At 35.7% G+C, this 25,198-nt stretch overlaps 1 protein-coding gene across 5 annotated transcripts in view; it reads left to right on the forward strand.

Annotated features, from left to right (window-relative positions):
* Positions 1–25,198, forward strand: part of CDH19 (cadherin 19) — a 91,932-nt gene that overhangs the window by 6,521 nt on the left and 60,213 nt on the right. For 4 of the 5 annotated variants that reach the window (XM_026842953.1, XM_026842959.1, XM_026842958.1 and 1 more), the window contains exon 1: positions 20,334–20,536. The exons of the other annotated variant lie outside the window; for it this stretch is intronic. The gene's annotated coding sequence lies outside the window, so the exon portion shown is untranslated. Of the gene's footprint in view, positions 1–20,333; positions 20,537–25,198 lie in introns of those variants that run through there. 5 annotated transcript variants of the gene reach the window in all.

Here is a 25,198-nt window from a genome sequence, read left to right on the forward strand (position 1 = left end):
GCTTAGCTGATACTGAGTAGCTCTCTAAACCTGTATACTTCTAAGGGTTGTCTCTATTAACCTCATCTGACTGTGTTATACGGCAACAAAAATTCGATCGTCTGAGCTACTTTTTCTTCCATTTTCCTCTTCCTGCTCCTCAGAGGTCTGCAGGTTGGTAAGGCTGTGGTGCTGATGTTTCATTGAAGGCTTCTAAATGCTGCAGAGAGGGAAAGAGGAACTTCAGCTCATGCACTGCCGCTATTGCCTGCATCCAGGGGCTGCGACTTGCTTGTTTGCTCAGCGAGAAACCGGCCTGGGAGCTGTCGGGGAGAGAAGGCTGAAACCCCTGCTCGCTGCTGCCTGGAGTAGTGGTAGATCCGAGATCTTGGATCACAGCACCCTGGAAGTGACAGTGACCTCAGTACTGAAACTCAGTCACTTTTGTCTATCCTTCCCCACCAAGGGGAAGGTTGATTTCAGCCAGGGTGGGACCTGGTGTCTAGCCCAGAAAGTGCAGGTGGATGCCTGGGGAACAGAAAGTATAGATATTTACAGCACTTAGAAACAGTATGTACACATAAAGACCTCCATATATCCATGTTTCTTTAGGCTTATCCTGAGAGGTTTAATTTCTGATAGTGCTGTCTCCAGATGATGATATATCCAAGAATGTCAGCACAGACTTGTAATTTGCCATGTTTCTCTCTAAATTTGTAAACCTGCTCCAGTATCACTGTTCAAGTACATCACTCCTGCCCTCCCCGTAGCTTCCCTTGCGTTCCCTGTCAAAGACACCATCACTTTAAAACAACAGCTATGTCTACTGTAGCTGAGTGACAGGGCTTACAAAATTATTAGAAATTATGTGAACATTTCTGATTAAGAGAAATTCAGTGAAAAGATGGGTTTGTCAAATCTGAAATGCTTTGAAGAAAGATATTGATGTTTCTTGTCATTGGAAGCTTACTGAAGGCCAGAGCTTACATTTCCTCTCCAAAGAGACTATCTCTATTTGCAGTCTGAAGGTAGGGCATATTGTGCCTGTTTGACTTTTATTGATGTAATTTCTGTCTTCTCCTGTCCCTCTTTGAAATATCAGTGCACGACCAGTGTGTATGTAAAACAGTACTTGGAAAAGAATTAATGGGGAAAAGAAGTTAGAAATGTTTGAAGACACAGGAAAGCTACTCTGTGGACAATAAGAGAGCACTCTAACAACCTTGGAAACTGTAAATTGCATATGAAAGGATAAACAGAGAGTACCATGTGTATGATAACCATCAAGAAGGAAAATAGGAGAAAAAAAAAACCACCCTAGAACTGTAGTTATGGGAGGAGCCAGATAAAATAAATAACAATATGAAACTGTTCATTGAGGTCTAAAACACTGCTAAGAGTGGTAGAGCATTAGATGCATGCTTGACTATATTATCTTAGAAGTAATTCAAAACATTGCAACAAGAAAAAAATCTTAATACAAGTAGATCAAAGAACGAAATAATATTTTGCATTATATATATAAAAAAAAAAAAAAAAGAAGAAAGAAATCTGTTGTTCTTTGAGGAGCTAAATGGTAGGTCACCAATAAAAGATGATATGGTAACTATCACATGTCGCTTTTGTAGCATGTAAGGCTGAACTATACATTGGTTTGGGATTTTAGTGCTAAAGTCATCATTCACAGCAGTAATATAAATAATCACAACACCTCATCAGTTTTTCCTCTGTAAGCACAAAATTAAATGCTGAAGCCTGAAGTGAGTTATTTATCTCAGAGAATGGTAATAGTGGTAGCATCAACAGTTATTGGAAAGAAAATAAAACTTTCCGTTGTCTTAATCATTTCATGGCTAAACACACAAAAATGTGTCCTGCTGCCTTCTGCCCCTCCTGTCTGGCCCTGGGGAAGCAAAACTGTCACACCAGTGCCACTGAACCTCGACAAAGACCTGCCCCTTCCCTGCCTCTCGTTGTGCTTTTCCCCTTGCTGGGGGGCTGCCTGATGTGGCATTTCCTCACCATCCATCTGCAGGCCATCTCCTCATGCAGGAGGAGCAATCTGGGAGGCAGGCGGACCCTCACTGAGGCACAGGAGGAGGGATCAGAAGCCATGTCCTCACCTTGAGGATCAGGAGCTTGCTGATAGATGCTTCTTTGTTCCTAGCGAAGCAGGGAGCCACATGGGAACACATGGGGCTGGGAGGTTTAATTTTTTTTATCCAATGTTCTACTTTACTCTGTGTTGGCCATTTAAGAGACTTTCAATTATCCTTATCAGAGTGTTCATCCATGCAGCTTCAATAAGTGGGTGTAAGCGTGTTTTTTTTCTGATGGATGTTGTGGTTAAGAGGACATGACAGTGAGCTGCAAGAGTCATTATCTACTAATTTTTCTGGTTTATTTTAGTAAGCATTTATAGGTTTTCCAGAATGTCTTTTACATTTTCCACTCATTAATTGAGTCCCATTTATAGTATTTCTTTTGCATTAAAAGATATATTGCACTATTTAAAGTCTTAATTTAGCCCATATGTCAAAACTATATCTAAATGAGCCACTACAGCACTTTCATATGAATTACAGCATGTAAGTCTTTTCCCTCCTGTCTTTTTTATCCTTGTAGATTCAATTTCTTTATTAGAAGGCAGGAAACGAACAAATAAAATATAAGTATAATAAGCAGCAATATTAAAACACAAACTTGGGACTGTGAAGTTCAAGCTGTAGAAGATATTTTTAATGCCTAGAAAAAATGATCCAAAACCTGGCACAAATGTGCAAGTATGTGATGTTGTCTAATGTAAACTGGGAAAATTCCAGTGTCTTTATTCTAATTTTATGAATATGATATGGTTCGGGGTTTTTCCAAACAGTAGCCTAGAGTTTCAAAAGTTGTAATTCCAGGTCTTTTATCTGTCTGTCTTCCTATCAAGGCAGATCACTATCAGAACTTATTTCTCAAAGGTCATCCATAGTCTTTGGGCTTCTGACAGTCCTTAACTCTAGGAAAAAATGTTAAAGAAAGGACCAAAGCAAAATGACAGCCACGCCCCTGCCCTTGGATCCACCCCAGAGTTAATGAGGCTAGGACACATTCTACATTGAATTTTTTAGGTTGGTTGTGTTTGGTTTGTTTGTTTGTTTGTTTGTTTGTTTGTTTTTTCTCCCAAAAAAACTCTTTTAGATGTTTTGTTTGTGTATTTGTTTTCTGGCAAGTAATTTCTTCCTGTTTCATATATTAGCTACATGTGCTATAAGCTAGATACTCTTCTGGTTTACGTTTTCATATCTTCCCTTTAATGTCTCTGTTGAATGGCCCATTGATTCCAAAACAGTATATTTACAACAGGGTACAGAAAATGTCGTTCCTTTCCTTGGTTGGCTAGCAGCAGGCAGTGACATCTCCCATTGGGAGTAGTACCTTTGCACTGTTCAAATGTGCATGTAACTTAGATGCTGATATTGATGTTCACAATAATGATGTTTGTCATCTGCTCCATTGAAGATGTGAGAAGCTGTTTCCCACTTAGCAGTACATAATAAGATGCCACTCTCATGGTTCTTTATGCTTTTTCTTTATTCAGAGAATTTGGTGAACTTTATTTTTAATTTCTCGTTTTATGAAAAAAGTGTGACTTTTAAAGATTATTTAAGGTACATACTATATTTTTAAGATCTCAACATTAATCAAGATAGTTTTTTGCCCTTAAAACTGTATTTTAACATGGGTTTCCTTTTGCTCCCACAGTATTTTGTGCTAATATATTGCTTATTAGAAGATACAGTATTGCCAGTGGTTATAATAATGATCTTTAACATCAGTTCTTTGCAAATACCAACTGTTCCTTAATTTGGTGTTGTATTTAAAAATAATTACCCACTTTCAACCTTCCAATTTAATATCCAGTTATAGTTCATATCAATGTATTTTACTATGTAGCTGATTTTTTTCTTTTATTGTATAGTTGACTCTTAGCTTGTACAGGTTACTATTTCTCTCACCTTGCATAAATTTGGTGTATTGAATACTCTTATAATCTGCTTCCATCAACAACCTTCAAGCCTGGTAAAAAAGAAACAAAAACAATTACAACATATTATCATGTTTTCCTGAGCAGAAACTTGTACCTACTAGCATTTGGAGATACCTGTACTGCATATCTAATGGTGTTGCTCTATTCTAGTATCTACTTTTTTAAAAAGAGCTGAGTAATACTTTTTTTTATATACTTTTGTATGTCTTTTTATCTATACTTTAGAAAACTATGTGGATTAGCCTTTCATTATGAATAAATGTTTAGTATAAGGCAGGCACCTTTTTGATACTTTCTTTACATCAGGCTTGGAAATCCCTCCAATCCCTGTACTACTCATTCACCTGATCCAAAAACTAGAAATAGAACAATTCTCAACCCAAATCTTGAATGTTATGGGTCAGATAGTAAATTTTGAGTTATCATTTTTGTACATACCAAAACTTTGCTGGAGTTATTTGCTCAGATCTTAACTTGTTCTCCTTTTCTTCAGAAAGTGCAGCTTAACCAGTTCTTGTGCCCAAGCAGAGACCCTCTCCCCCCTCCCCCCCTTCCCCATAGTGGGTATCATGACACATATGGTCAACTTACTTATTTTGTGGAAAGATTTCAGTTATTCAGGGTTATGTGCAGTATTACCACCATCCGATAAATATGAATTCTCTTCCAGATCTATGCTACTCCATAGGAAACATTTTTTTGCCTTTCTTTGTCTTCAAAATAAACTTGTTGAAACTTAAAGATCTGATCAGGCTTTTGAGATGGACAGTTCAGAAAAAGTGGGAATCATGTTATCCCACAATCACTTACTACAGCATTTTATAACTTCCTGGACCAGGCTAACATTACCAAATGTTGAAGACTATCTCCTATTCGAGCTAGAATTTGGCGTCATCCCATGCTGCTATTCCAATATTTCTGCAATGACTTCTGTAATGATACTGGATCTATTCCAACCTGCTGCTGAACATAAGTAACCTTGAAAGTCATGGACATGAACTCTCAGAGGAAGCCATGGTCATGCACAAATTTCTTTAAAGAATATTATAAGTGGTCATCCCTGTTAATTTTATTACAGTTTAGTTGAAGAAGGCTGGAAATCATATTAAGTTAAGAATAACGTAGCTTATAAACCTGCATAAGTAACCAATATAGTAGAAATGCAGTCAAATATATTCAAAATGCATTTTATTTGTATAAAAGGCCTAGATAAATTTTCTTTTTTTCTAAGTAACAATGAAAATAATTTGAATTAATGAAGAACTGAATACAAAGTAGATAGAGATCCACTTTTTAACTTTTAAAGTATCCATGAAAATCTAAATATCCAGTTTTCATTTATACTCATAGCTGTACTTCCTGAATGGCAAGACAAAGATGACATCTCAGAAATTCTGTGTTTCACATCTGATGGAGTCACTGAGCAGAATATTCAAAATATTATAAAAACGAAGGCTCTTGGAAAATCTCCAGCTTTTCAGACTCACAGATACTGGACAATTCAAAGATGACAAGTTCATTGAACTGAAAGCGCTCTGGTCTAAACACAAAAAGCTTTGAAAGCTTTATTTTTACTGTTGATAGAAATATGCATTTTCTGATATTTTCCTGATTATGCTTAAAATGAACAGATCATATACAGATGAATATTATTTTTTTTTTTCAATTTGTGGATATCAGACTTAACCATTAAAAAAAGCAGCAGAACCTCTTATTTTAAATGGAAATACTTAGATTATATGTGAGAACCATTTACAAGGCAGAAAGGAAGATCCAGGAAACTATAGACCTGTCAGTCTGACCTTGGTGCCAGGGAAGGTCATGGAGCAGGTCATCTTGGGTGCCATTAAAAGTCATATAATGGACAACCAGGGGATCAGGTCTAGTTCCTGCCTGACAAACCTGATGTCCTTCTACGACAGGGCAACCTGCTTATCGGATGAGGGAAAGGCTGTGGATGTTGTTTACCTTGACTTTAGCAAGGCCTTTGACACCATTTCCTACAGCATTTTATTGGCAAATCTGGCTGCTTGCGGCTTGGATGGGCACACTCTTCTCTGGGTAAAAAACTGTCTAGATGGCCGGGCCCAAAGAGTTGTGGTGAATGGAGCTAAATCGAGTTAGCAGCCGGTCACAAGTGGTGTCCACCAAGGCTTCGTGTCAGGGCCACTCCTGTTTAACATCTTTATTGATGATCTAGATGAGGGGATCGAGTGCACCCTCAGTCAGTTTGCAGATGACACCCAGTTGGGTGGGAGTGTTGATCTGCTCGAGGGCAGGGAGGCTCTGCAGAGAGACCTGGACAGGCTGGAGCCATGGGCTGAGCCCAACTGCAGGAGTTTCCATAAGGCCAAATGCCGGGGGCTGCCCTTGGGCCACAACAACCCCCAGCAGCGCTACAGGCTTGGGGAGGAGTGGCTGGAGAGCTGCCAGTCAGAGAGGGACCTGGGGGGGTTGATTCACAGCTGGCTGAACAGGAGCCAGCAGTGTGCCCAGGGGGCCAAGAAGGCCAATGGCATCCTGGCTTGTGTCAGCAATAGCGTGGCCAGCAGGGACAGGGAAGGGATCTGACCCCTGTACTGGGCACTGGTGAGGCCGCACCTCGATTTCTGGGTACAGTTTTGGGCCCCTCACTACAAAAAGGACATTGAATGACTCGAGCGTGTCCAGAGAAGGGCAACGGAGCTGGTGCAGGGTCTGGAGCACAGGTCGTACGGGGAGCGGCTGAGGGAACTGGGGGTGTTTAGTCTGGAGAAGAGGAGGCTGAGGGGAGACCTCATCGCCCTCTACAGCTACCTGACAGGAGGGTGCAGAGAGCTGGGGATGAGCCTCTTTAACTAAATAACAAGCGATAGGATAAGAGGTAATGACCTCAAACTGTGCCAGGGAAGGTTTAGACTGGATATTAGGAAGCATTTCTTTCCAGAATGGGTTGTTAGGTGTTGGAATGGGCTGCCCAGGGAGGTGGTGGAGTCCCCATCCCTGGAGGTGTTCAAGAGTTGGGTCGATTTAGCGCTTATGTATATGGTGTAGTTGGGAACTGTCAATGTTAGTTAAATGATTGGACTGGATGGTCTTCAAGCTCTTTTCCAATCCAGACGATTGTGATACACATTTGAATGAAGGAACATACTCTTTTCTCTATATGTACAGTACCTAACACTATGAAAATGATATTGAAGTCTCCTAGACATGACTACACATAATATGAAAACCTAATAATATTATTAACCTAGTGGTGTAGCACTTCAGAATATATTTATTTCTTGAACTGTGCCCTTAATTTTTCCAGAATTACATTTCTAGTAGTTTGAAGGATGTATGAAATAAAATCAAGTGGTAAAGATATAATATGCAAGAGTGCGTTGGTTGTGACAATGTATTGGCCTTAGAAGCAAAAAGTGCAGAATGTTAAATACAACTAAAAATGAAATGTCTTATAATTGACTTCTGGAGAATTAATATTATTCCTTTTAATAGGGAATGTTAATTTTATTACTTACAAATTATATTTGGAATAGTTCTACGTTCCCTTCCTATGTTGCTTACTTTAAGATGTTTGTAAAATTTTAGGTTTAAAAATCTACTAAGTTAAAATATGCGATTTTTGTGTTATGTGACATTAAAAGCAGAAGATGAGAAAGCCTTACTATCTTGTTTGATAAATCTTAGGGTATTGCTCTGAATACTTTGTTTCTACTTTTGTTGAAGATGGCCTTTTTGATATAGTCTTACTGTCATATAATACATTACATACCCACCGTAGCTGACTAGTTAGAAAAAAATAATTGAGAAAAATTTATCTGTGATGTTTGTATCAGAGATTCTTTGGGCATTTAGGGACAAAATTGTCTAACTTTCATGGGAAATATCATTACTAGACTACAAGCTGAATACAAGCTGAATTTATTTACTGTGTTAAAGAAGAATTATTTTAATATTAATGTTCAAACCACGCAGGATCCAGAAAGTTTTATGAACCAGGAGAAAATAACAATTTTTGCTTCAATTGATTATGTGATACATTGCTTGCATCCCATTTTTTTGTAGAACTTGGTTTACTGATTATAATAATCAAAGTTTACTAAATCAATGAAGCTTACTTTTTTTCTTCTAATAATTGAACATTCAGAGTATATGTTTTGACCTAGGAAGAGATTGCTAAACTGAATATATTAATATCTTCTTAAAATATGTCTTGAATATCTTAACTGAAATGAGAAAGCCACATTCTGTTTTTCATTTATTATCTGTATTGTGTATGTTTGTGTGTATACTAAACAATTTTCTGCTTCATTCAGAATGCTGAACAAAGTAATATAAATAACTGCATACAAACATTTACTTTTTTGCTTGAAAATCTCAAAAATTTCATGACATAGGGCAAACATTAACTCATCTGATGAACATAGAATCTCAAATTCTGAAACACTGTGGTACATGAATACTTGTGCTACCAGTTTGGTGTATCCAAGTTGTAGAGTAGGCTTCTTGGATTCCTCTGAATTAATTACTCCCAAATCTTGTTATGAACAAAGCCCAACAAACAGACATTGTCTTCAAAATCAAGGAATTGTTGCTCTAGTTAGAGTCTAATGAAATAATAATATTTTTTAGCCCAATTACCTTCTTAATAAGTTGTAGTTCAACATATATACAATTAAAATTAATATGCTCAAATAGCCTGGTATGATCCCTTTTTCTTTGGTGAAGTGTTCACCACTTCTAGTGTCTTGATGGGTGCTGAGGTCAGTAGCTTCAGTTTGGGTTGAGGGAAACTACACTGAAACTTCTCATCCCTAGCCCTTTACTGTAAGGATATAAATGTTGATATGGATAGCATCTTCCCACTCACTTCCTGAGGTGACTTTTTTTATGTCTGTATTACATTCTCTTTTTTACATTCTTCACTGGTCTGAAGGACCACATCACATCTAAGTGCACTGTATATGCTATGCTTTACAGGTTTACTCAGGTTATCAGGTTGCATTCTTTTCATAAACAGCAGTATCTCATCTCTGGTACCATCCTATGCCAAAAATTTTAAGGGGTCTGCTCTGTGCCTCCCCTTCTCTATGCAGCATTTCACTCCAGGGTGATAGATAGTTCATTTTACACCAAAAAGCTGCTGAATATGAATATCAAGAAGCTACTGAAATGTATGTAGCTAGACACACAAACACATATGCATGTGTATACATAGTTACACATTTTTATAAGGCTAAACAAAGATAAAATAAAATCACATAATTATTAATCTGATCATTAGGTAATTGCTTTTATGATTAAACAAACTCAAAAAGATCTTCAGAGAGGAGTCCCAATAAAGCCTAGTAAGTCCTAGAGAATGTGTTGTTTTATCAACACAAAACCTGTTACAAGTAATGACATCACTCTACTGAGGTAGAAGGCTGTTCATGCTTTCTTGAAAGAGATGGTCCTAAGAAGATGCTTGAAGTTGATTTATTATTTACATATTAATCAGACTGACTGATTAATTTTTCTAAAGTCAGCCAACAGGGCACTGGCAATAGAACAGATTAACTGATTGTCTTGGTAGACTCCAGCATAGTAGATATTTTTCAATTAATACAGAGCCATGTGAGGGACTATGCAGAAAATATTTTCTCCAATTCAGGCCTGGAGCATATTTGTAAGATGAGACAGATTTTACAATGGCATATGTCATTTGATTTTGTTTTCTGTAACATAGTTTGAACTAATGAGCTGTAAATCTTGAAATTGCTACTTTCTTCATAACAAATACAGTCAACTGATGGTAGCAAAGATATGAAGCAATATTTGGATTTAAGAATTTACTTCACAGGGAAATTTTGATTCTGTGAGGATGATACAATGGAGATACCAGTGCTGGAAGAAACTGTTGTGGTTTAAATCCAGCTGTCAACTAAGCACCACACAGACTCTTGCTCACTCCCCCTTAGTGAGATGGGGGAGATAATCAGAAAAGTAACAATGAGAAAACTCATGGGTTGAGATAGAAGCAGTTTAATAGGTAAAGTAAAAGCCATGCACACAAGCAAAGCAAAAAAAGGATTCATTCACTATTTCCCATCATAACACAGGTGTTCAGCCATCTTCAGGAAATCAGGGTTCCATCACACATAACCATTACTTGGGAAGACAAATGCCATCACTCTGAATGTCCCCCTCTTCCGTCTTCTTCCCCCAGCTTTATATGCTGCATGATGTCATATGGTATGAAATTTCCTTTTGGTCAGTTGGGTTCAGGTTGCCTGGCTGTGTCCCGTCCCAACTTCTTGTGCACCCCCAGCATCCTTGCTGGTGGGGTGGTGTCAGAGGCAGAAAAGGCCTTGACTCTGTGTAAGCACCACTCAGCAATAATGAGAATGTCCCTGTTTCCAGCACAAACTGAAAACATAGCCACATACTGAAAAGAAAGAAGATTAACTGTATCCCAGCCAAAACCAGCACAGAAACCAAGTTGGCAAGTCCATATAATGTAGTGCAGAACTATATAGCTATGGGTATACTGTTTATTAAGTTTAGCTCTGATATTCATCTTCATACCAGTGATCTTCCATACTCCAGTCAGATAACCTCCGTCACTAAATCATCCTCCACACCATATAGGGGCGGTGCATACCAGGACACATTTAGCTTCATAACACATACAACACTCATCACTGAGATTAAGATGAGGGATAAAATAGTGAGCTATACTTATCGCTACTCTGAAGTATGTAATTTTATTCCAAAGTAGACCAATGTTATGAGGATACATACAATCACACAAGCTCAAAAGTGTAACCAGGGAGATGTCCCTGTCTTTTGGTACCTTTGGTACATTTGTACCTGTGAAAGAAGCTGCATATATATCACTTCTGGATCTTAGTTTCTAGACATGCTAACACAAGTTTCCACTATCTCATACCTCTTTTCACAGTTTTATGGTGTAAACATTCATATTTTGTATCTACATTTGGATATAAGCGTGGCATTTCTTTTGAAGAGAAAAGAAGATTTAACCTCTACAGATTATAAAATATTCAAATATGAAAAACCAAGACACAGTCAAATGTACTATTTTGGTGCTTCAATTTAAGCATTATTTCAATGTGTCATACAGGAATTAAAACAACAGTAACATCAATAAATTACAGTACTAAACTAATGAAAGTTATGCCAAACTTTTTATCTTACATGAACACTGAAAAATGTTTCAGTTTTTCCCCGGTGAAATAAAAATCAAACATTTTAATTAGTTTAATAGCAATAATAATACAAATGCTACTTTTAAGTTCTCTAAGGAGCAAACAATTTTGAGAACCGGTCTATAATAAATGTTACTGATGATCTTGAAAATTCTGGGCAATTTGAGTAAATAATATTGTATATCTTTTGCACTTCAAGAGACAAAGTATTTGACCAAGGTCAAAAAGAGAAAGTAGAGCTTCAGTGTTTTGTACCAAACAGAATTCTAATGCCTCTGTTGCATCATTGCTACAATTAGCTTCCTGAATCCCTAACCCTTTCTAAAGAGTAGTCATCCAGTGGCAATGATAGTTCCCTCTCTTATTGGCCTCCTTCCCCATGTGAAACTCCACAGCCTTGCAGTTGCACAGGAGGTGGGATGGCTTCCTGAAGGCAGTGGCCTGACTGCTGCACGAGCTGTTCTCCATCTGGCCATCTGGCGGGTGAGCTGGCCAGCACCCAAGGCAAGGCTGACCTTGCTCCTGGGCTACCCACATCTTCATCTCTCTGAGACCTTGCTGTGCTTCTCATAGGTGGGTGGCTCTCCCCTTTCTCCTGACTGCGAGAAAAAGTGGTCCTCCACCTGGCTAGTGTCCAAGCTGATCTAGTTACAGCTTCTCCAAATGGTCTATTCTGGGAAAAATGAACTAGGTGTTCTTAATTTAGGATAGTCAGTCTACCCTGCACTCTCTCCCCATCCTACTTACTACATCTACAACATATTTAATTTTGGCTAGATTTATGCATAATTGTGAAGAGGAGGACTGGTTTTCTCTCAATTTATATATTTTTTTTTTTTTCTTTTTTTCCCATTGCTTCTTGTCTATTCTCCAGTAGCTGGCAGAAAGTTTCCTAAATACTGTGAAATTGTCACTCACAAGATAGCTTCTCCATCTATACACAGCTTAAAAAAAAAAAAAAAAAAAAAAAAAAAAAAAGAACAGCTTAAAATCTTTATTTTAGCATTTTACTGTTTTCAGTGACCTTTTGATACACCATTATTAAATATACACATATAACCCTTCCTCTCTCTTTGGTGGGTAAAGCGCTTTAACAATACACATTCATAAAAATTAATTCCACGTGAACATCTTATATTCTTGGTACCAAATGGTAAAATGCATAAACACATGATGGTTTTGAAAGTAAGTGACTCTGTGAATATTTTTAGTTTACTATAAAATATCTCGGTGTAACTAGGCTGATTTTTCTCCTCAGATTTTTTCACATAAAGTCTTGTTTGTTGGTTGATTGTGCCTCTGACTCTTAGAGGTCAATGTGTTTCCATGCTGTTACTCATGTAGCATTCATCTCAGGGCCTTCAGCTGGTCTAATTGGTGTAAACTACACAGCAGTCAATGAAGCTAGATAAGTTTACATCTGCCCATCCTGATCACAGATCAAATAGGAACATTTTACAAGCAGCAGTTACTCAGTACTATCTCTCTGACCTGTCTTTGACTTTTAAAGATAGGACAGACTTACTTTATACCAGATATAAATCTGTGTTAGGCAGTGCTATGTTAACTCTTTAATAACAACTATGGTAGCATTAAAAAAAAATAAATGGTTTATGAACAATTCAGGATTCTGATGTTTAGCTCACATAAACTGATGTGCTGATTGCTTTAGGGTTTCCAAAGATTTTAGTGTAACGTCAAAAATTTTAGACAGAACATGCTGTTAATACTTACAGTTGTACACAGATATTAAATAGGAGAATCTCACTGTGGATATTACAGTGAGAAATACAGAAAAATAAATCATAGTATAAGCTTGATTGTAGATATTTTACAGAAGGTAGAGTGAATTATTTCAGTTGAAGTTATTAATTTGGCCCTCTTTTTTTTGGAGGGTAAAATGCTTTAAACACTAATGTATTTATTTAGTTTAAAATAATTATTTTATTTAACTAAACCAGCAATCCTTTCAGTGTGTGATAGGTATTAATACGGTGCAAGCAATCATACACCCTCTAGGTAAAACCAGAAGGAAACCAGTTAGGATTAGTGTCATTATACTGAAAGCTGAAGTTAAATTGTGGCCATAATGCAGCTGTAAACTCTATAAACTTCTTCTGTGTCAAGATTCTAGCTCTAAAACTCAATGCAAAACACAATTTTGAAAAAAAAAAAAAAAATAAAAAAAAATTATCTTTTCCCTGAATTTTTTCTCCCTGAATTGGAACAGCGAATAAAAGAGGGAGAATTCCTTAAAAAAAAAACAAAACCAACAACAACAACGACAAAAACAACAACAACAACAAAAAAGATGGGGGGAGGTATTAGTGTGAAACAGAGCAAGGTTCTTCTAATTACTTTTTTGCTGGCTGAAAAACTTTTTCTCAGGGTGTAACTGAAAAGCCTATTTTTTTCATTCAAGAATCCAGAAAGCTCAAAATAATTGTCACTCTTTTCACCTATGCTATACCTAGAAATCAATAAAATGCAGAGATGAGGGCTGGTCCATGGAGCATAGAGTGAAGGTAGGCACCTTGTCCTATGTGATCCTTAACATCCAATCAGAAAAAGAAAAAAAAATAAATGTCTTTCTGCTTTCCTCTCCCTCTTCGCAAGAGGAATGAGATTTGGATCTTTTCCTTAACCAGCAGCTCTTCCCAAAGGCTTTTCACTTTTCTTAATTGTCTTCCAAGTTTAGGCTTTGCTGGTGGGAATGGGTTGAAATGTTGACATTATGAAATTATTCAAACAGCAATCCTTAATTTTATTTTATTTTGTTCTATTTCCTTTCATTCATTTTTTGGAGTGGAGATGTCATGGGGATTAATTAAAAGAAAAAAAAAAAAACACAACATGTTGACATTTCTGAATTTGGCATATGTCATTTATATCTGTTGAACAAATCCAACTGGGTTATTTTTCTGTCACTGAAATTTGTGCATAACAATCTTTTCCAAATTAGGCTGACCTGGCCATGTTCTCGTTCTCATACTGATCTCTACACTAGTTTTTAGACTGAGAGGTTATAATGCAGCAGATCACTGAGCTGATTAGTCGGAGCTATAGATTTGGTCTTTATGAACTTGCATTTAATATTTCTAATATTTCTTCTACCTTCATGCTTCATTTCTTTCTACATGTATATAAGCATAATAATACTTATTTTGCTACTTACCATAGAGGTCGAACAACCTTCTAACATTTGTAGCAGACTGATCATGTATGTGAAAATGTGTGAGGGTTACACAGCTAACTAAATGGAAATAAATATTTGTCTTGTTATTCTTCAGCATATTTTATAATAATTCATGACTGAATTCTGGTTTGCACTATATATGACCTGTATCTAATAACAACTGCTCTCCTCTCTGCAGGAGACGGGTGGGGAAATATGAAATAGTTACTTACAGAAATCAGCTGAATTCAGGCTCTTAGTATGTGATCATCAGCATGAGACCTTGGTCTAAAGACAGAGATAAGACAACAACCTCAGTTTCATTCAATCCATATCTAAACAGTGTGTAACAGTAAGAGAATAAGGGAGCTCCCTTCCTTCAGAGAATCATCTTGAAGATTTTCCTACTCTGAATTTGCTCTTATTGATTGTATCTTGCGATGGGAATATAAACACAAAAAGATAATGAGGTGTCTGCATATTATTTTCCAAACAAAATATATTCTATCATAAAAATATTCACTGAGAAAAGAAAAGGGGAAAGGAAAATGAAGAGAAAGGAATGATCTTTGGAAAGTGTTGATTACAGTGTGATATTTAGATTCTTTTAATTAAGAAGGTTATGCACAATTTCCACAGACTTTTCACATATACTAATACACACTTAAGTAATTACACTTTGTTGCAATTCATTAAACTTCTTTTCCCTCTCAGGGGAAAAAAAAAAATCACAACACAAAACACAGAATCATGGGAAAAATACAAATACACTCCAGTTGATCATTAAATATTGAAACAAATAAGATATAAAGAGATTTTGAAAGTGCTTCCAAATAATTCCATGAAAAAAATGTCTCATCGGTACTGTAGATTAATCCATGCCTTTTTATATTTACACTGCTTCATGAATAGCTTCTAACCTACTCCAGAGCTGTAATTTATAACGTATTTTAGTGGCAACTGAATTTTAGTTGGAGTGGAATTATTAAAGAAGTGGAGGGAAAAAAAAAGAAACACATTTATCAACAAAGCGCTTGCATTCAGCATAGTATATTTATTCTGGATAGTGTCAAGATATTGATCAGGAATGCACAAAAAATACTGCATTTCAGCCTAAGCAGGCCTCCAAGTCCCACTTCTCCTTTCTCTTCTTGGTTCCGCTTGGCTCCTCTCTGAGCTGTACCTCCTTTAAGTGGTAACAGGTAAGACTTGCTTTGGGAAAAGCTACATATCTGAAGGCCCATAAAAAGTCCGTCTAGAAATTACAAAGGTCCCAACAATAAAAGAAGTCCAACACAAAGCCCCCAGATTCAATATTGAGTCCCCAGGAATGAAGATATTATGAACTGTTTCATTGATATTGTTCATGCCCCAGTGCTGCTGTTTTCGCAACGCCTTCTCCACCTTTTAGCAGTGTTGTGCTGGCTACTTACCTAGCCTGGAATAATTCTGCTTAGCATCATGCAAATTCCAAATGCCTATTCCAAACACAAGAGACATGATTTGAGTATAGGTGATTTGGAAGAATCATCCCCCTTGAAACCTTGAATGCTGTCCCTCTCCCTCCCTGTCCCTCCCTGAGTAAATTCAACTCACTCTGATATTAGATCAATATTTAAATAACCTACCTTGTTTTCTCTGTGATATTTTTGCAAAGGTTATAAACTGTTACTTGAAAGTTGGAAATACCAGATATAAAACAAAACTAATCAAAGAATACAACTTCACTCTTGGCATATTTCATGTCAATGATCTATAAAAGTGTAAAAGCATCATAACCTGCATGAAATTCAGAGATCAAATATGGAGGTGAATACCTCCTCTTCTCCCCAATTTTAGTTCACAGGAGCAATATACTCCTCTGCAAAACTGAGGACAGCACTTACTAGATAATTCTATACTTATGTTGCTTTTATATAACATCTTGTCATAAAACTCATCAGATGTTTGACTAACTTAATTTAACATTTTACAAAAATATGAAGCTTTTAATACTGTTTTATTTTTAAAATAATCACATTTATTTATAGATAAAACCATGGCTTCTTATTGTCTGCAACCAAATATGCATGCAATTTACTAATTTGTTTTTTACCTTCTAGAGATTAATATCTTCAAAGAAAACAAAACTAGTTTTGGTTTGGTTATGAAGTCTATTTTTTATTTCTTTCTTTTTATAAGACCTGAAATCCTATCAATTAATTTCATCTAAACCTCTGCCTTGGGTAATGCAGCCCATGAATACAGTAGAAGAATATACAACAAATAAATGAAATAGTAATTAAAAAATGTCCTTTTAAAATATTTCCTCACTGTCATTTATTTTTAAGTTTTGTTTGTCTCCCCTTTCAGTTTTACAAGATTTTTCAAGAAAACCTTGTGCCCTTGCCAAAAGATCTGTCTACATTTAAATTCTCCTCATACTGGAAAGTGATTAAGGGAAGAACAGTTTACCTACAGTCCCACTAAATGAACCTAAGAGAGTGGAATCTTCTGAGATTAGTCCAATTAAGCAAGTGTCAAAGATGAGCATAGAATCTCATTCATCTCCCTGATTGAGTGAGAACTGACCCCTTTTTAATTTTTTTTACAGCGTTCTTTATACTCTTTAAAAATAAACAATACTCATATAGTTTCCCATCTTTATTTTTTCTTTAGTTTCTGTAAAATGGAATAGATTATCCTTTAAAAAAGATAATTAACTCCATTGAATTCATAGGACTTTCTTCTAGCACATACATATATATCCACAAAATAGGATTAATAAGTGTATTTAAACAGAAATCTAGTTTTAAAAGAATTAATAGATATCATATTACAGATGAATTATCAGTAAACAAGTTTTAAATTGTATAGACATTTTAATTCAAATTTTATTATGATATTCTTGCTCTCAAGCAAACATCTAATTGAGCTATATCTTTTGGATTAATAAAAATCCTATTTTTAATCACAATAAACATAATGAAAAAGGAAAATACTCCAATTGGTTTAACTAGAATTCTGAAGTTTCTCTTTCAGTCCCCAGTGTCTCTATGACAATCCATTATTCATTTAGGTAAAATAAAGTTCACTCAACTCTCCCAAACCTCCAGTAAGGTTTTGCTCAGGCAGTGAGTTTAACTCCTCACGTGTTCCCTCAGAACTGGGTTGCCCATTCATGTTAATTGTGCCACAATTCTGCTGTCAGCAAGCAACAGGTCTCCCCTATGGAGCAAGATGATGTTAAGCTTTTAACACTCCCTGGAGGGAACTATGACAACATTCAAGTTGACAGGGGCTGCAGAAAGCTACCATATCACTGAGGTACCTCTCTGCAGTAAATATCATGGTCTGTGAGATCAGGAAGAGCTAACCTGGTAACAGTTTTCCTTTATATGTCACAGTCCAAATTATTTATTTTCAATGTTAATGTCAAAAAGCCTACCTGTCATTAACAGGTGATTAGACAGAGACTCAGAAACTGTTTATCACATGAGAACACTGTACTGTGAATAAGCATGTTTTCTCAGTTGAGAAATGTTTTCTCATAGTTATGTGAATTAGCCTTCTTAGTTGACTTCTTTTATAAGGTGCAGACTGCACAGCTAATTTTATTTCTTTCCTTACTGCTGCATACTATTTGTACCTTGTCAAAAGTCCCTCCTATTCTGGTCAGTTCAACTCAGCAGTTCTTCAACAAAACATTTCAAAGAAACTTCTATTTTTATTTGCTTCCTCCTGCTTGTTTCTGTTCCCTTAACATAGCACATCTAACTTAGATTACATCCTGCATCCTTGGTAAAAAGTCAAGATCCAGCATTCTTGGTAAATGAGCATATCTTGTTAACAGTGCCCTTTTCTTACACCTATATCTAGTTCGTTTTGACTTGGTGAATGAAACGTCACCTCTTCTGTATTGTCAGAAAGCCAGTGAGAAGCAGCGTTGGTAAAAAAGCTGTTTTTCCAGGAGGTAAATTATAACATATCACTGAATTCGAATTAGACTACTTCAGTTGCCACAGATTTTAGGAGATCGTCCTTCTCCTCTTCCCATTTTATTTTGCAGCTGCTATACCTCACCCTGTGCAAACCTGGTGTCATACCATGAACCAAAATTAGGACGCAACCAGTCTTACTAAACAGCAACTCTCCCCAAACATTCCTACTTCTTAAAAAAAAACAAACCAACCAATAAGCATGATAAAAAGTGCAGAAGATATGAAAATGTGACCTTAGTTTATCTTGATTCCCTCACTCAAATCTGACATCAAGTTTTAGACAAAGAAATTAAATTTTACTTAGCACAGGCAAAAATGCTTGAGGTAAGAGCACCAGAAAGAAATATTTGTTGGCTTGGTTTTGATATCTAATTTCATAAATAATCATTACTAACCACAGTGTTATCAAAGAACCAGAAGCTGTATAATATTTACTCTGAGAAAAAAATATTAGCCAATGTACTTCTTAAAGCTGAAAGTGTATAATTTGAAAAATTCTTTGTTCATTTCCAGTCAGATACAGAAACTATATTACTTAAATGGAAATAGTTAGGAGATAATTCTCAAGAAGTTACCAGCAGATCATCCTCAAAAGACTGAGAAATAATTCTGAATAGCCTCACAAAAATCCAACTGCTGAGACAGTGTACACAATACTTTTCCATGGAGTATAAGGCTTTCTGACTTGTCAAGATGAACATAATGGATGGACAGTTTTCCTGTGATACTTCAAGTGCATTCATTTTAAGTTTTAACGTCTGACATATTAGGGGATTTTGTATTAATTTGGAACCAGCTGATTTGCCCCTGAGATCCAGACATAAATACAGTTAACAGTGATTCAATGGTAGCCGAGGTACCAGAGCTCCCATAGGCATCAATCTGAATTGTTCCCTTTGCAGACTGTGTTCTGCACTGTTCCGCTTCTCTGACCTGGCAACACTATCTAGTCATGTTTTCTTATAGTATTACGTGTGCTGAAGAATCACATTTCCTGATTTGCCATATTTTGTGTTCTAGCCATAAGATTCATAAACATCCGAGTAAGATCTGCAGGGCTGGTCAGAATTTACTTTCATTCCTTTCCAGAAAAAAGTATGTTAAAATATGTGACGAAAGTACACACAAGAGCTTTTCAGTTTCCACATAGGAATGGCTGTTAAATTTTCTCAGACTGGGTGAGGAGGAAGAAGGAGGAAGACATAACTTTTCTGAGGATGTCCAAATTTTTCTGTTTAAAGGAGGCATTTTCATGAGGAAACAAAACAAAACAAAACAAAACAAAACCCACAAAACTGTCAGCTGAAGGTATTTTTTTCCTTAAACTACTAATTTCATAGTGGAAAATCTAAAATTCTTTTAGAAGCTTTTAGGGTGTTTTGGTTTTTTTTTTTTAGTTTTATCATTAACATGATACATTAAGTCTGATAAAACATATTTGTTGTTTTACCATTTAGGACTAGCTAGTAGACAAAAATTAACTTCTGTAGACAGTTGCAAGAAAAGTAAAAGGATTAATTTCATGTGTCTCAAACTATGTAAGGACATAAACCAGTATCTTGGGCCTGTGTTTTTCTCTCAGAGTGGAGATTTTCTGATTCTTGGAACTAAACTATTTGGGTAAAAAAAAAAAAAAAAAAGGCTGGAGGGCAAGCCCCAGACTTTAGAAACTCTCTTTGACTAACTTTTGTGACTACTCTAAATTGATCACTTGTTTCCTTGACTAATCTCTAAACAGAGGACATATCCCTTTCACTTGCAAAATACTCACACAAAATGAGTTACCTTCCCACCACCTTGGTTACTTGCCAGGGAGTACTTTATTTTTCCACTAGGAAAAAAATTCAGCTTGTATTTTGCTTGCTAGAGCCTTCTGCATTTTAATTCTGAACTCTGAGTGAACATCAGAGAGGCCTTATGATGTTTTGCACAAAAGTGCCTGTGTTCATAGTTTTACTCAGGGCACCCAAAATAGCATGCAGTAAGCAGTGTCATACTGTGAGTTTTCAAAACTAAAAGCAGAAATGACTTATACTGGCAGGAAGCTGTAACTCCTAAAGCTTTCCAAGGAACAGCGAAGTAAAAGAGAACTACTTCTCTGCATCAGATGCTTACTTCAACTTTTACAATACCCATTTCTTTAAACCTAGAAGGCCCTGAGGTTACACAGGTAAGATACTTAGCTTTTTATTTATTTATTTATTTATTTATTTTCTTTATTATCTTTAATAATCAAATTTAAAACATTTAGCTGTGTGTCTCCAGGGCAAACCTCCAGGCAAAAACCACAACATGCAGAGACAAACCCATAAGCCATTCTGCTTTTTGCAGAATTCTGCTTTTGTTGTTTCCTCAGAGTCCACCGACTAACTTCTATAGCTGTGTAAATCCAACTTTCTGAGTCAGATTTATCAGAGGAAATTCTATGTTTTGTTTTCATCTTGCATATTCAGATTTTCATGCTGTTTATCAATCTGTTTTTGCAAGACCTCCACCTCTGACAGACTGTTTGCGATTACTTCATCTACACTCATGTAAGTGATTGTCACTAAAATGTGCTTACAGTTTCTCAGAGTGACATCAAAAAGAGTGAAAAGTCTTTTGTTTTACAGGAATACTTAGAAATACTCCCTGGCTTGCTATTATCCATTCTACTGTATCAATAATAATTTATTGGATTTGATTTTGTCTTAACTTTATATCCACATTTCTGTTCCCATTTTTCTTTATAATCCCACACCTAGCAACAGCAAAATCTTTCAGACCACCAAAATGGGATGCCTTTACTTTTGTTGGATCTCAAGTGTAAAATGGCAATTTGTTAATAAATAAAATACTTAGAGCAATGCAGCATGTATACTATCACAATATTTGTATTTCACGTTTCTTTTGTAAACCTTCTATTAAAAGGTATAGCTACAATTTATTTTTCATGTTTAAATTTTCCGATTATATGATGTAGTCAAGAAACAGCCAGTAGAATATAGCCCAGAGATATTTAATAGCTGTTGATTGGTCATCAAAATGCTGAATGTCCATCAGCTTGTTCGTTTCTACAAATTATTTTGGTATGAAACTGGTAGGAATTTTATTGCTTTTGAATATACATTTTTTAATACATTGTAATTTAGAATCACTTGTGGTTGCAGATGTGCTCCAGATAACCTACTTTTCATTTATACCAGGATAAATTTGCACTTATTTACACTAAGGTGCAAAAAATTGATCTCTGGACTCAGGAGTTATAATGATACATTTCTATGTTCAGCATTTTTCTGTTTGAAGTGTTGAACCAAGCACTTACATAAAAAGAGTATAGAAAAATACATTGGTGTAAGAAGTAGTAGACAATGAAAATCCATTCTTGGAATTATTTTTAGGTAAAGAAGGGAGGAAGAAAGAGGGACTTCCCAACAAAATACTCTAAGAAAAGTAGCTTAAAATTAAAGAACATTACAAATCCACTATGGAAACCATGCATTTTTAGAACAAAAATGTAACTATTTTAACCTAGTGTTAGGTTAAAATTTGTGAAATTATAATGCACATTTTACATCCAGGACTGCTAAAATGTAGAATATTTTTAAAAGTAACTCAATATGTTGCCTGTCTGTTTCAGAATGCTTTACAATTACCAACCTGAAATAACTATCAGAAAATATCAGCACATTTTGATATTTAAATAAGAGAACAATATATGATACGGTATGCAGGCAAATATTAATGATATCCATGGTTTACCTGCTGCTTTTTTATCATTACGCTTTGTTTTATTTTTGATACTTTATACCTTTTGGGGGTGAAATTTCTATTGTGTAGTCTTTGCATCACATGGACTATAAATATACTTGGATGCTTCTTGCTTAGCTTAATCAGAAAGACTTGGCTATTTATTAAATCAGTTTAACTTAAAACAAGTAATTTTGCCAAGAGATCTAACAATTCAATAGATAATACTGAATTAAGGTATTTTTGTATTCTTTTGTAGGTGAAAACCATTATTCTTCCAGTCAGTAGAAATTAGTTCCTCCATGGTCCCTCAATATTTTCTCTATTATTCCCAACTATATTCCCAAGCCCTTTTGCATCTATATGATGCTAAAGGAAGAAAGGTGTAAAAGAATGTCTTGCTTATCGATCCTTTCAATCTTCTTAACCCAGCAAAATAATTGTTTCTAAAGATGAATGAATCGAGAAGACAGAGAGTGTGCATGGTAGCCTTCTGGCTATCCTAGGTATTGTGGAAGGTTTCATTCCAGACCCTGAAAAGTAGACAAGGTACATAACCATTACAGAGGAAGTTGCTGAGGATGGAGCAGTGTCAACAAGACCACATGGGACAGGCCTGGGAACATAATTGTGCTTTGGATACACAGATCCAGGTCTCCTTTCCACAGCTGCATTGCCTGTAGCATAAAAGGAATTGCAATTGCTGCTGTTAACAAGATGCAGCGGTTAACAATATTTGCAACAGGATATTACTCTTAGGCTTTTTGTCAAACATAGTGAAGACCTTGTAAATGGAAGGTGATAATAAATTAGAATTCCTCATTCTCAGGCCACCGACCTACCTGTTAAAACAAACTATTTTGAGACAACAAAATTAGAAACATTCAAACAGACAACAACGTAAAGGATATTCAGTTGGGGGGGGGGGGAAAAAAAAAAAAAAAAAAAAAAAAAAAAAGTAATAATAAAGAAGTAAAACCTCAGTAAAAGAATTTGTCTGCAAATATAATATTGGAACTAAAAGAACTGTAATATCTGGAATCGGATTACTAAAAATATCTTAAGGGAGAACTCTAAAGTTTATAAATTCTGATGCAATGTTAAATTTGTGGATGACAATCTCTTTACATTAGAGGCAGTGTAAGCTGTCACTTAACATCTTTGTTTTACTTGGAATTATGGAATTATGACATTTTGGAAGCCAAAACACATCCTAGTAGAGTAAATTATAAATAACAAAAGAATAACTGGACTCAGTGTGACTGAGAACTGTATTTATGCATTTGTTCTGATTCAAATCTAACCAGAATAAAATCTCTCTGCACAGTAAACTTTCAGTATTTTACAAATCTTTAAGACAGACAATGGTAAATAACATGGTTAAATAAAATAGAAATTTACAGTTCTTGAAGTTTTATTTTGCTTGGCATTTTTCTGTTTAAGACTGTTTTTACAACTGTATTAAGCAATATTATATATTTAAATACATAATATATAATAATGAATAATATAACAGAATATTGTACTATTATATAAATAATGTAATAATACAATAATCATAATATATACCTGATATACTCTATAGTAATATTTAAAAGCCCTGTGCTTATTCTCATGCAGCACAAAGAAGAGTTGTGACTTTTCATCATTAGCATTCTGATGGTGTAGCCAAACTGATGGGTCCTCTTTAAATACAAATATTACAAAAATTAAAAGGGATTTAAAGAAACAATGCTTGGCAAATGGTAAAGACACTATGGTTACACACTTCTTTCCCTTTAGACAACCTTGGAGGATATGTGGGGAATAATTTAATGGAAACATGGTAAAGTTTTCCCTCCTGCAGTTCATAAGTGGGATAATGTGATCTGTCAAAACTGGTTGGAAAAAACAGGAACGAAAGACTTTGCGAAGAAAACTATATTATTGTCTCTTTAACCATTTGAAATTGTTAAATGAGATCTAGATATCCACACCAGAAGTAATCAGGAGACAAAACAAGGATATATGTCTTACATTGCTTTGTAAACAGATTGTGGTTCGCTGAATGTGGTCACAAGTGTACAGAACTTGCTTCACAGGAGTTTTACCCATAGTTACTAAACATGGAAGCCAAAATCAAAAATATGTGAATTGTTCTTATATCATTAATCTGTGATTTTGGATGACTGGAAGCACTCTGAAAATTTCAAGAAAACTGTTAAGAAATTCCATCATAACACAGCATCATGTAAGAATTTTTATAATACAAAATACTCTAAAGATTCTCTGCATATTTTTGAAATGTACGGAAAACTGTCATAGAGGCACATATGTTCATACACAAATACATGTTCTGTGTTACATATTGGCATGAGGACTATGAATGTGCAAACCACTACAGAAGCTGCTTAGCACCCTGATGCTTTTGCACATATTTTTGAGAAGATGGACAGAGACTAGTAGTCCTTAATTTTTGTTGCCTTTTGAGTTATCCATGACATTTGAGATGATATGAAACAGGATTTTTTCTCTAAATGTTGCAAACCCCTTCTCTCTTTCATCATTCAGATGAAGAACACAAAAAAAGGAGACCATTGTCCAAGGGTCCGTGAGCCACGGCAATGGGTCACGCTCATGATGCTTTTCCCAGGTGTCTCAGCTTCCCATGGAGCCTGCAGAAAACTTGAGGGAAAGAATGAAAGGAGAGGAGGATGTGTGCCAGTACAGTGAAAACTATAAAACCCTATCTTTACTAACAAATTGGAAAACAGTGCTAGTTTCAATTACTGCCCTATTCATCTTCAAACAGCTGATCTCTCACTCTGTCTTTCTCCATGAGATGCAGATAGCCATCAGGAAAGATTAAGGGCATTGCTGGTGCTCTTTTTATGTATCACTGTGATATATATTGGCTGGACTAAAATTTACCCTTAACAGTAATTCCCTGTGGTAGATGAGCTAGAATGATTTATGCTACTTAATATCCCATGAGGTACCCCTGGAAAATAAAAAGATATTTCCAGACAAACTAAGATGACAACCAGACTTACAGAACGAAAATGTGGTAAGTGTATTGGTTTTCCCCTAACATCAATTTTAACATATAAATTGAATTGGTTTC

Source organism: Athene cunicularia (genome assembly GCF_003259725.1).
Source record: "Athene cunicularia isolate RWA chromosome 2 unlocalized genomic scaffold, athCun1 chr2_part1, whole genome shotgun sequence".
In the NCBI taxonomy this organism is placed as follows: domain Eukaryota; kingdom Metazoa; phylum Chordata; class Aves; order Strigiformes; family Strigidae; genus Athene; species Athene cunicularia.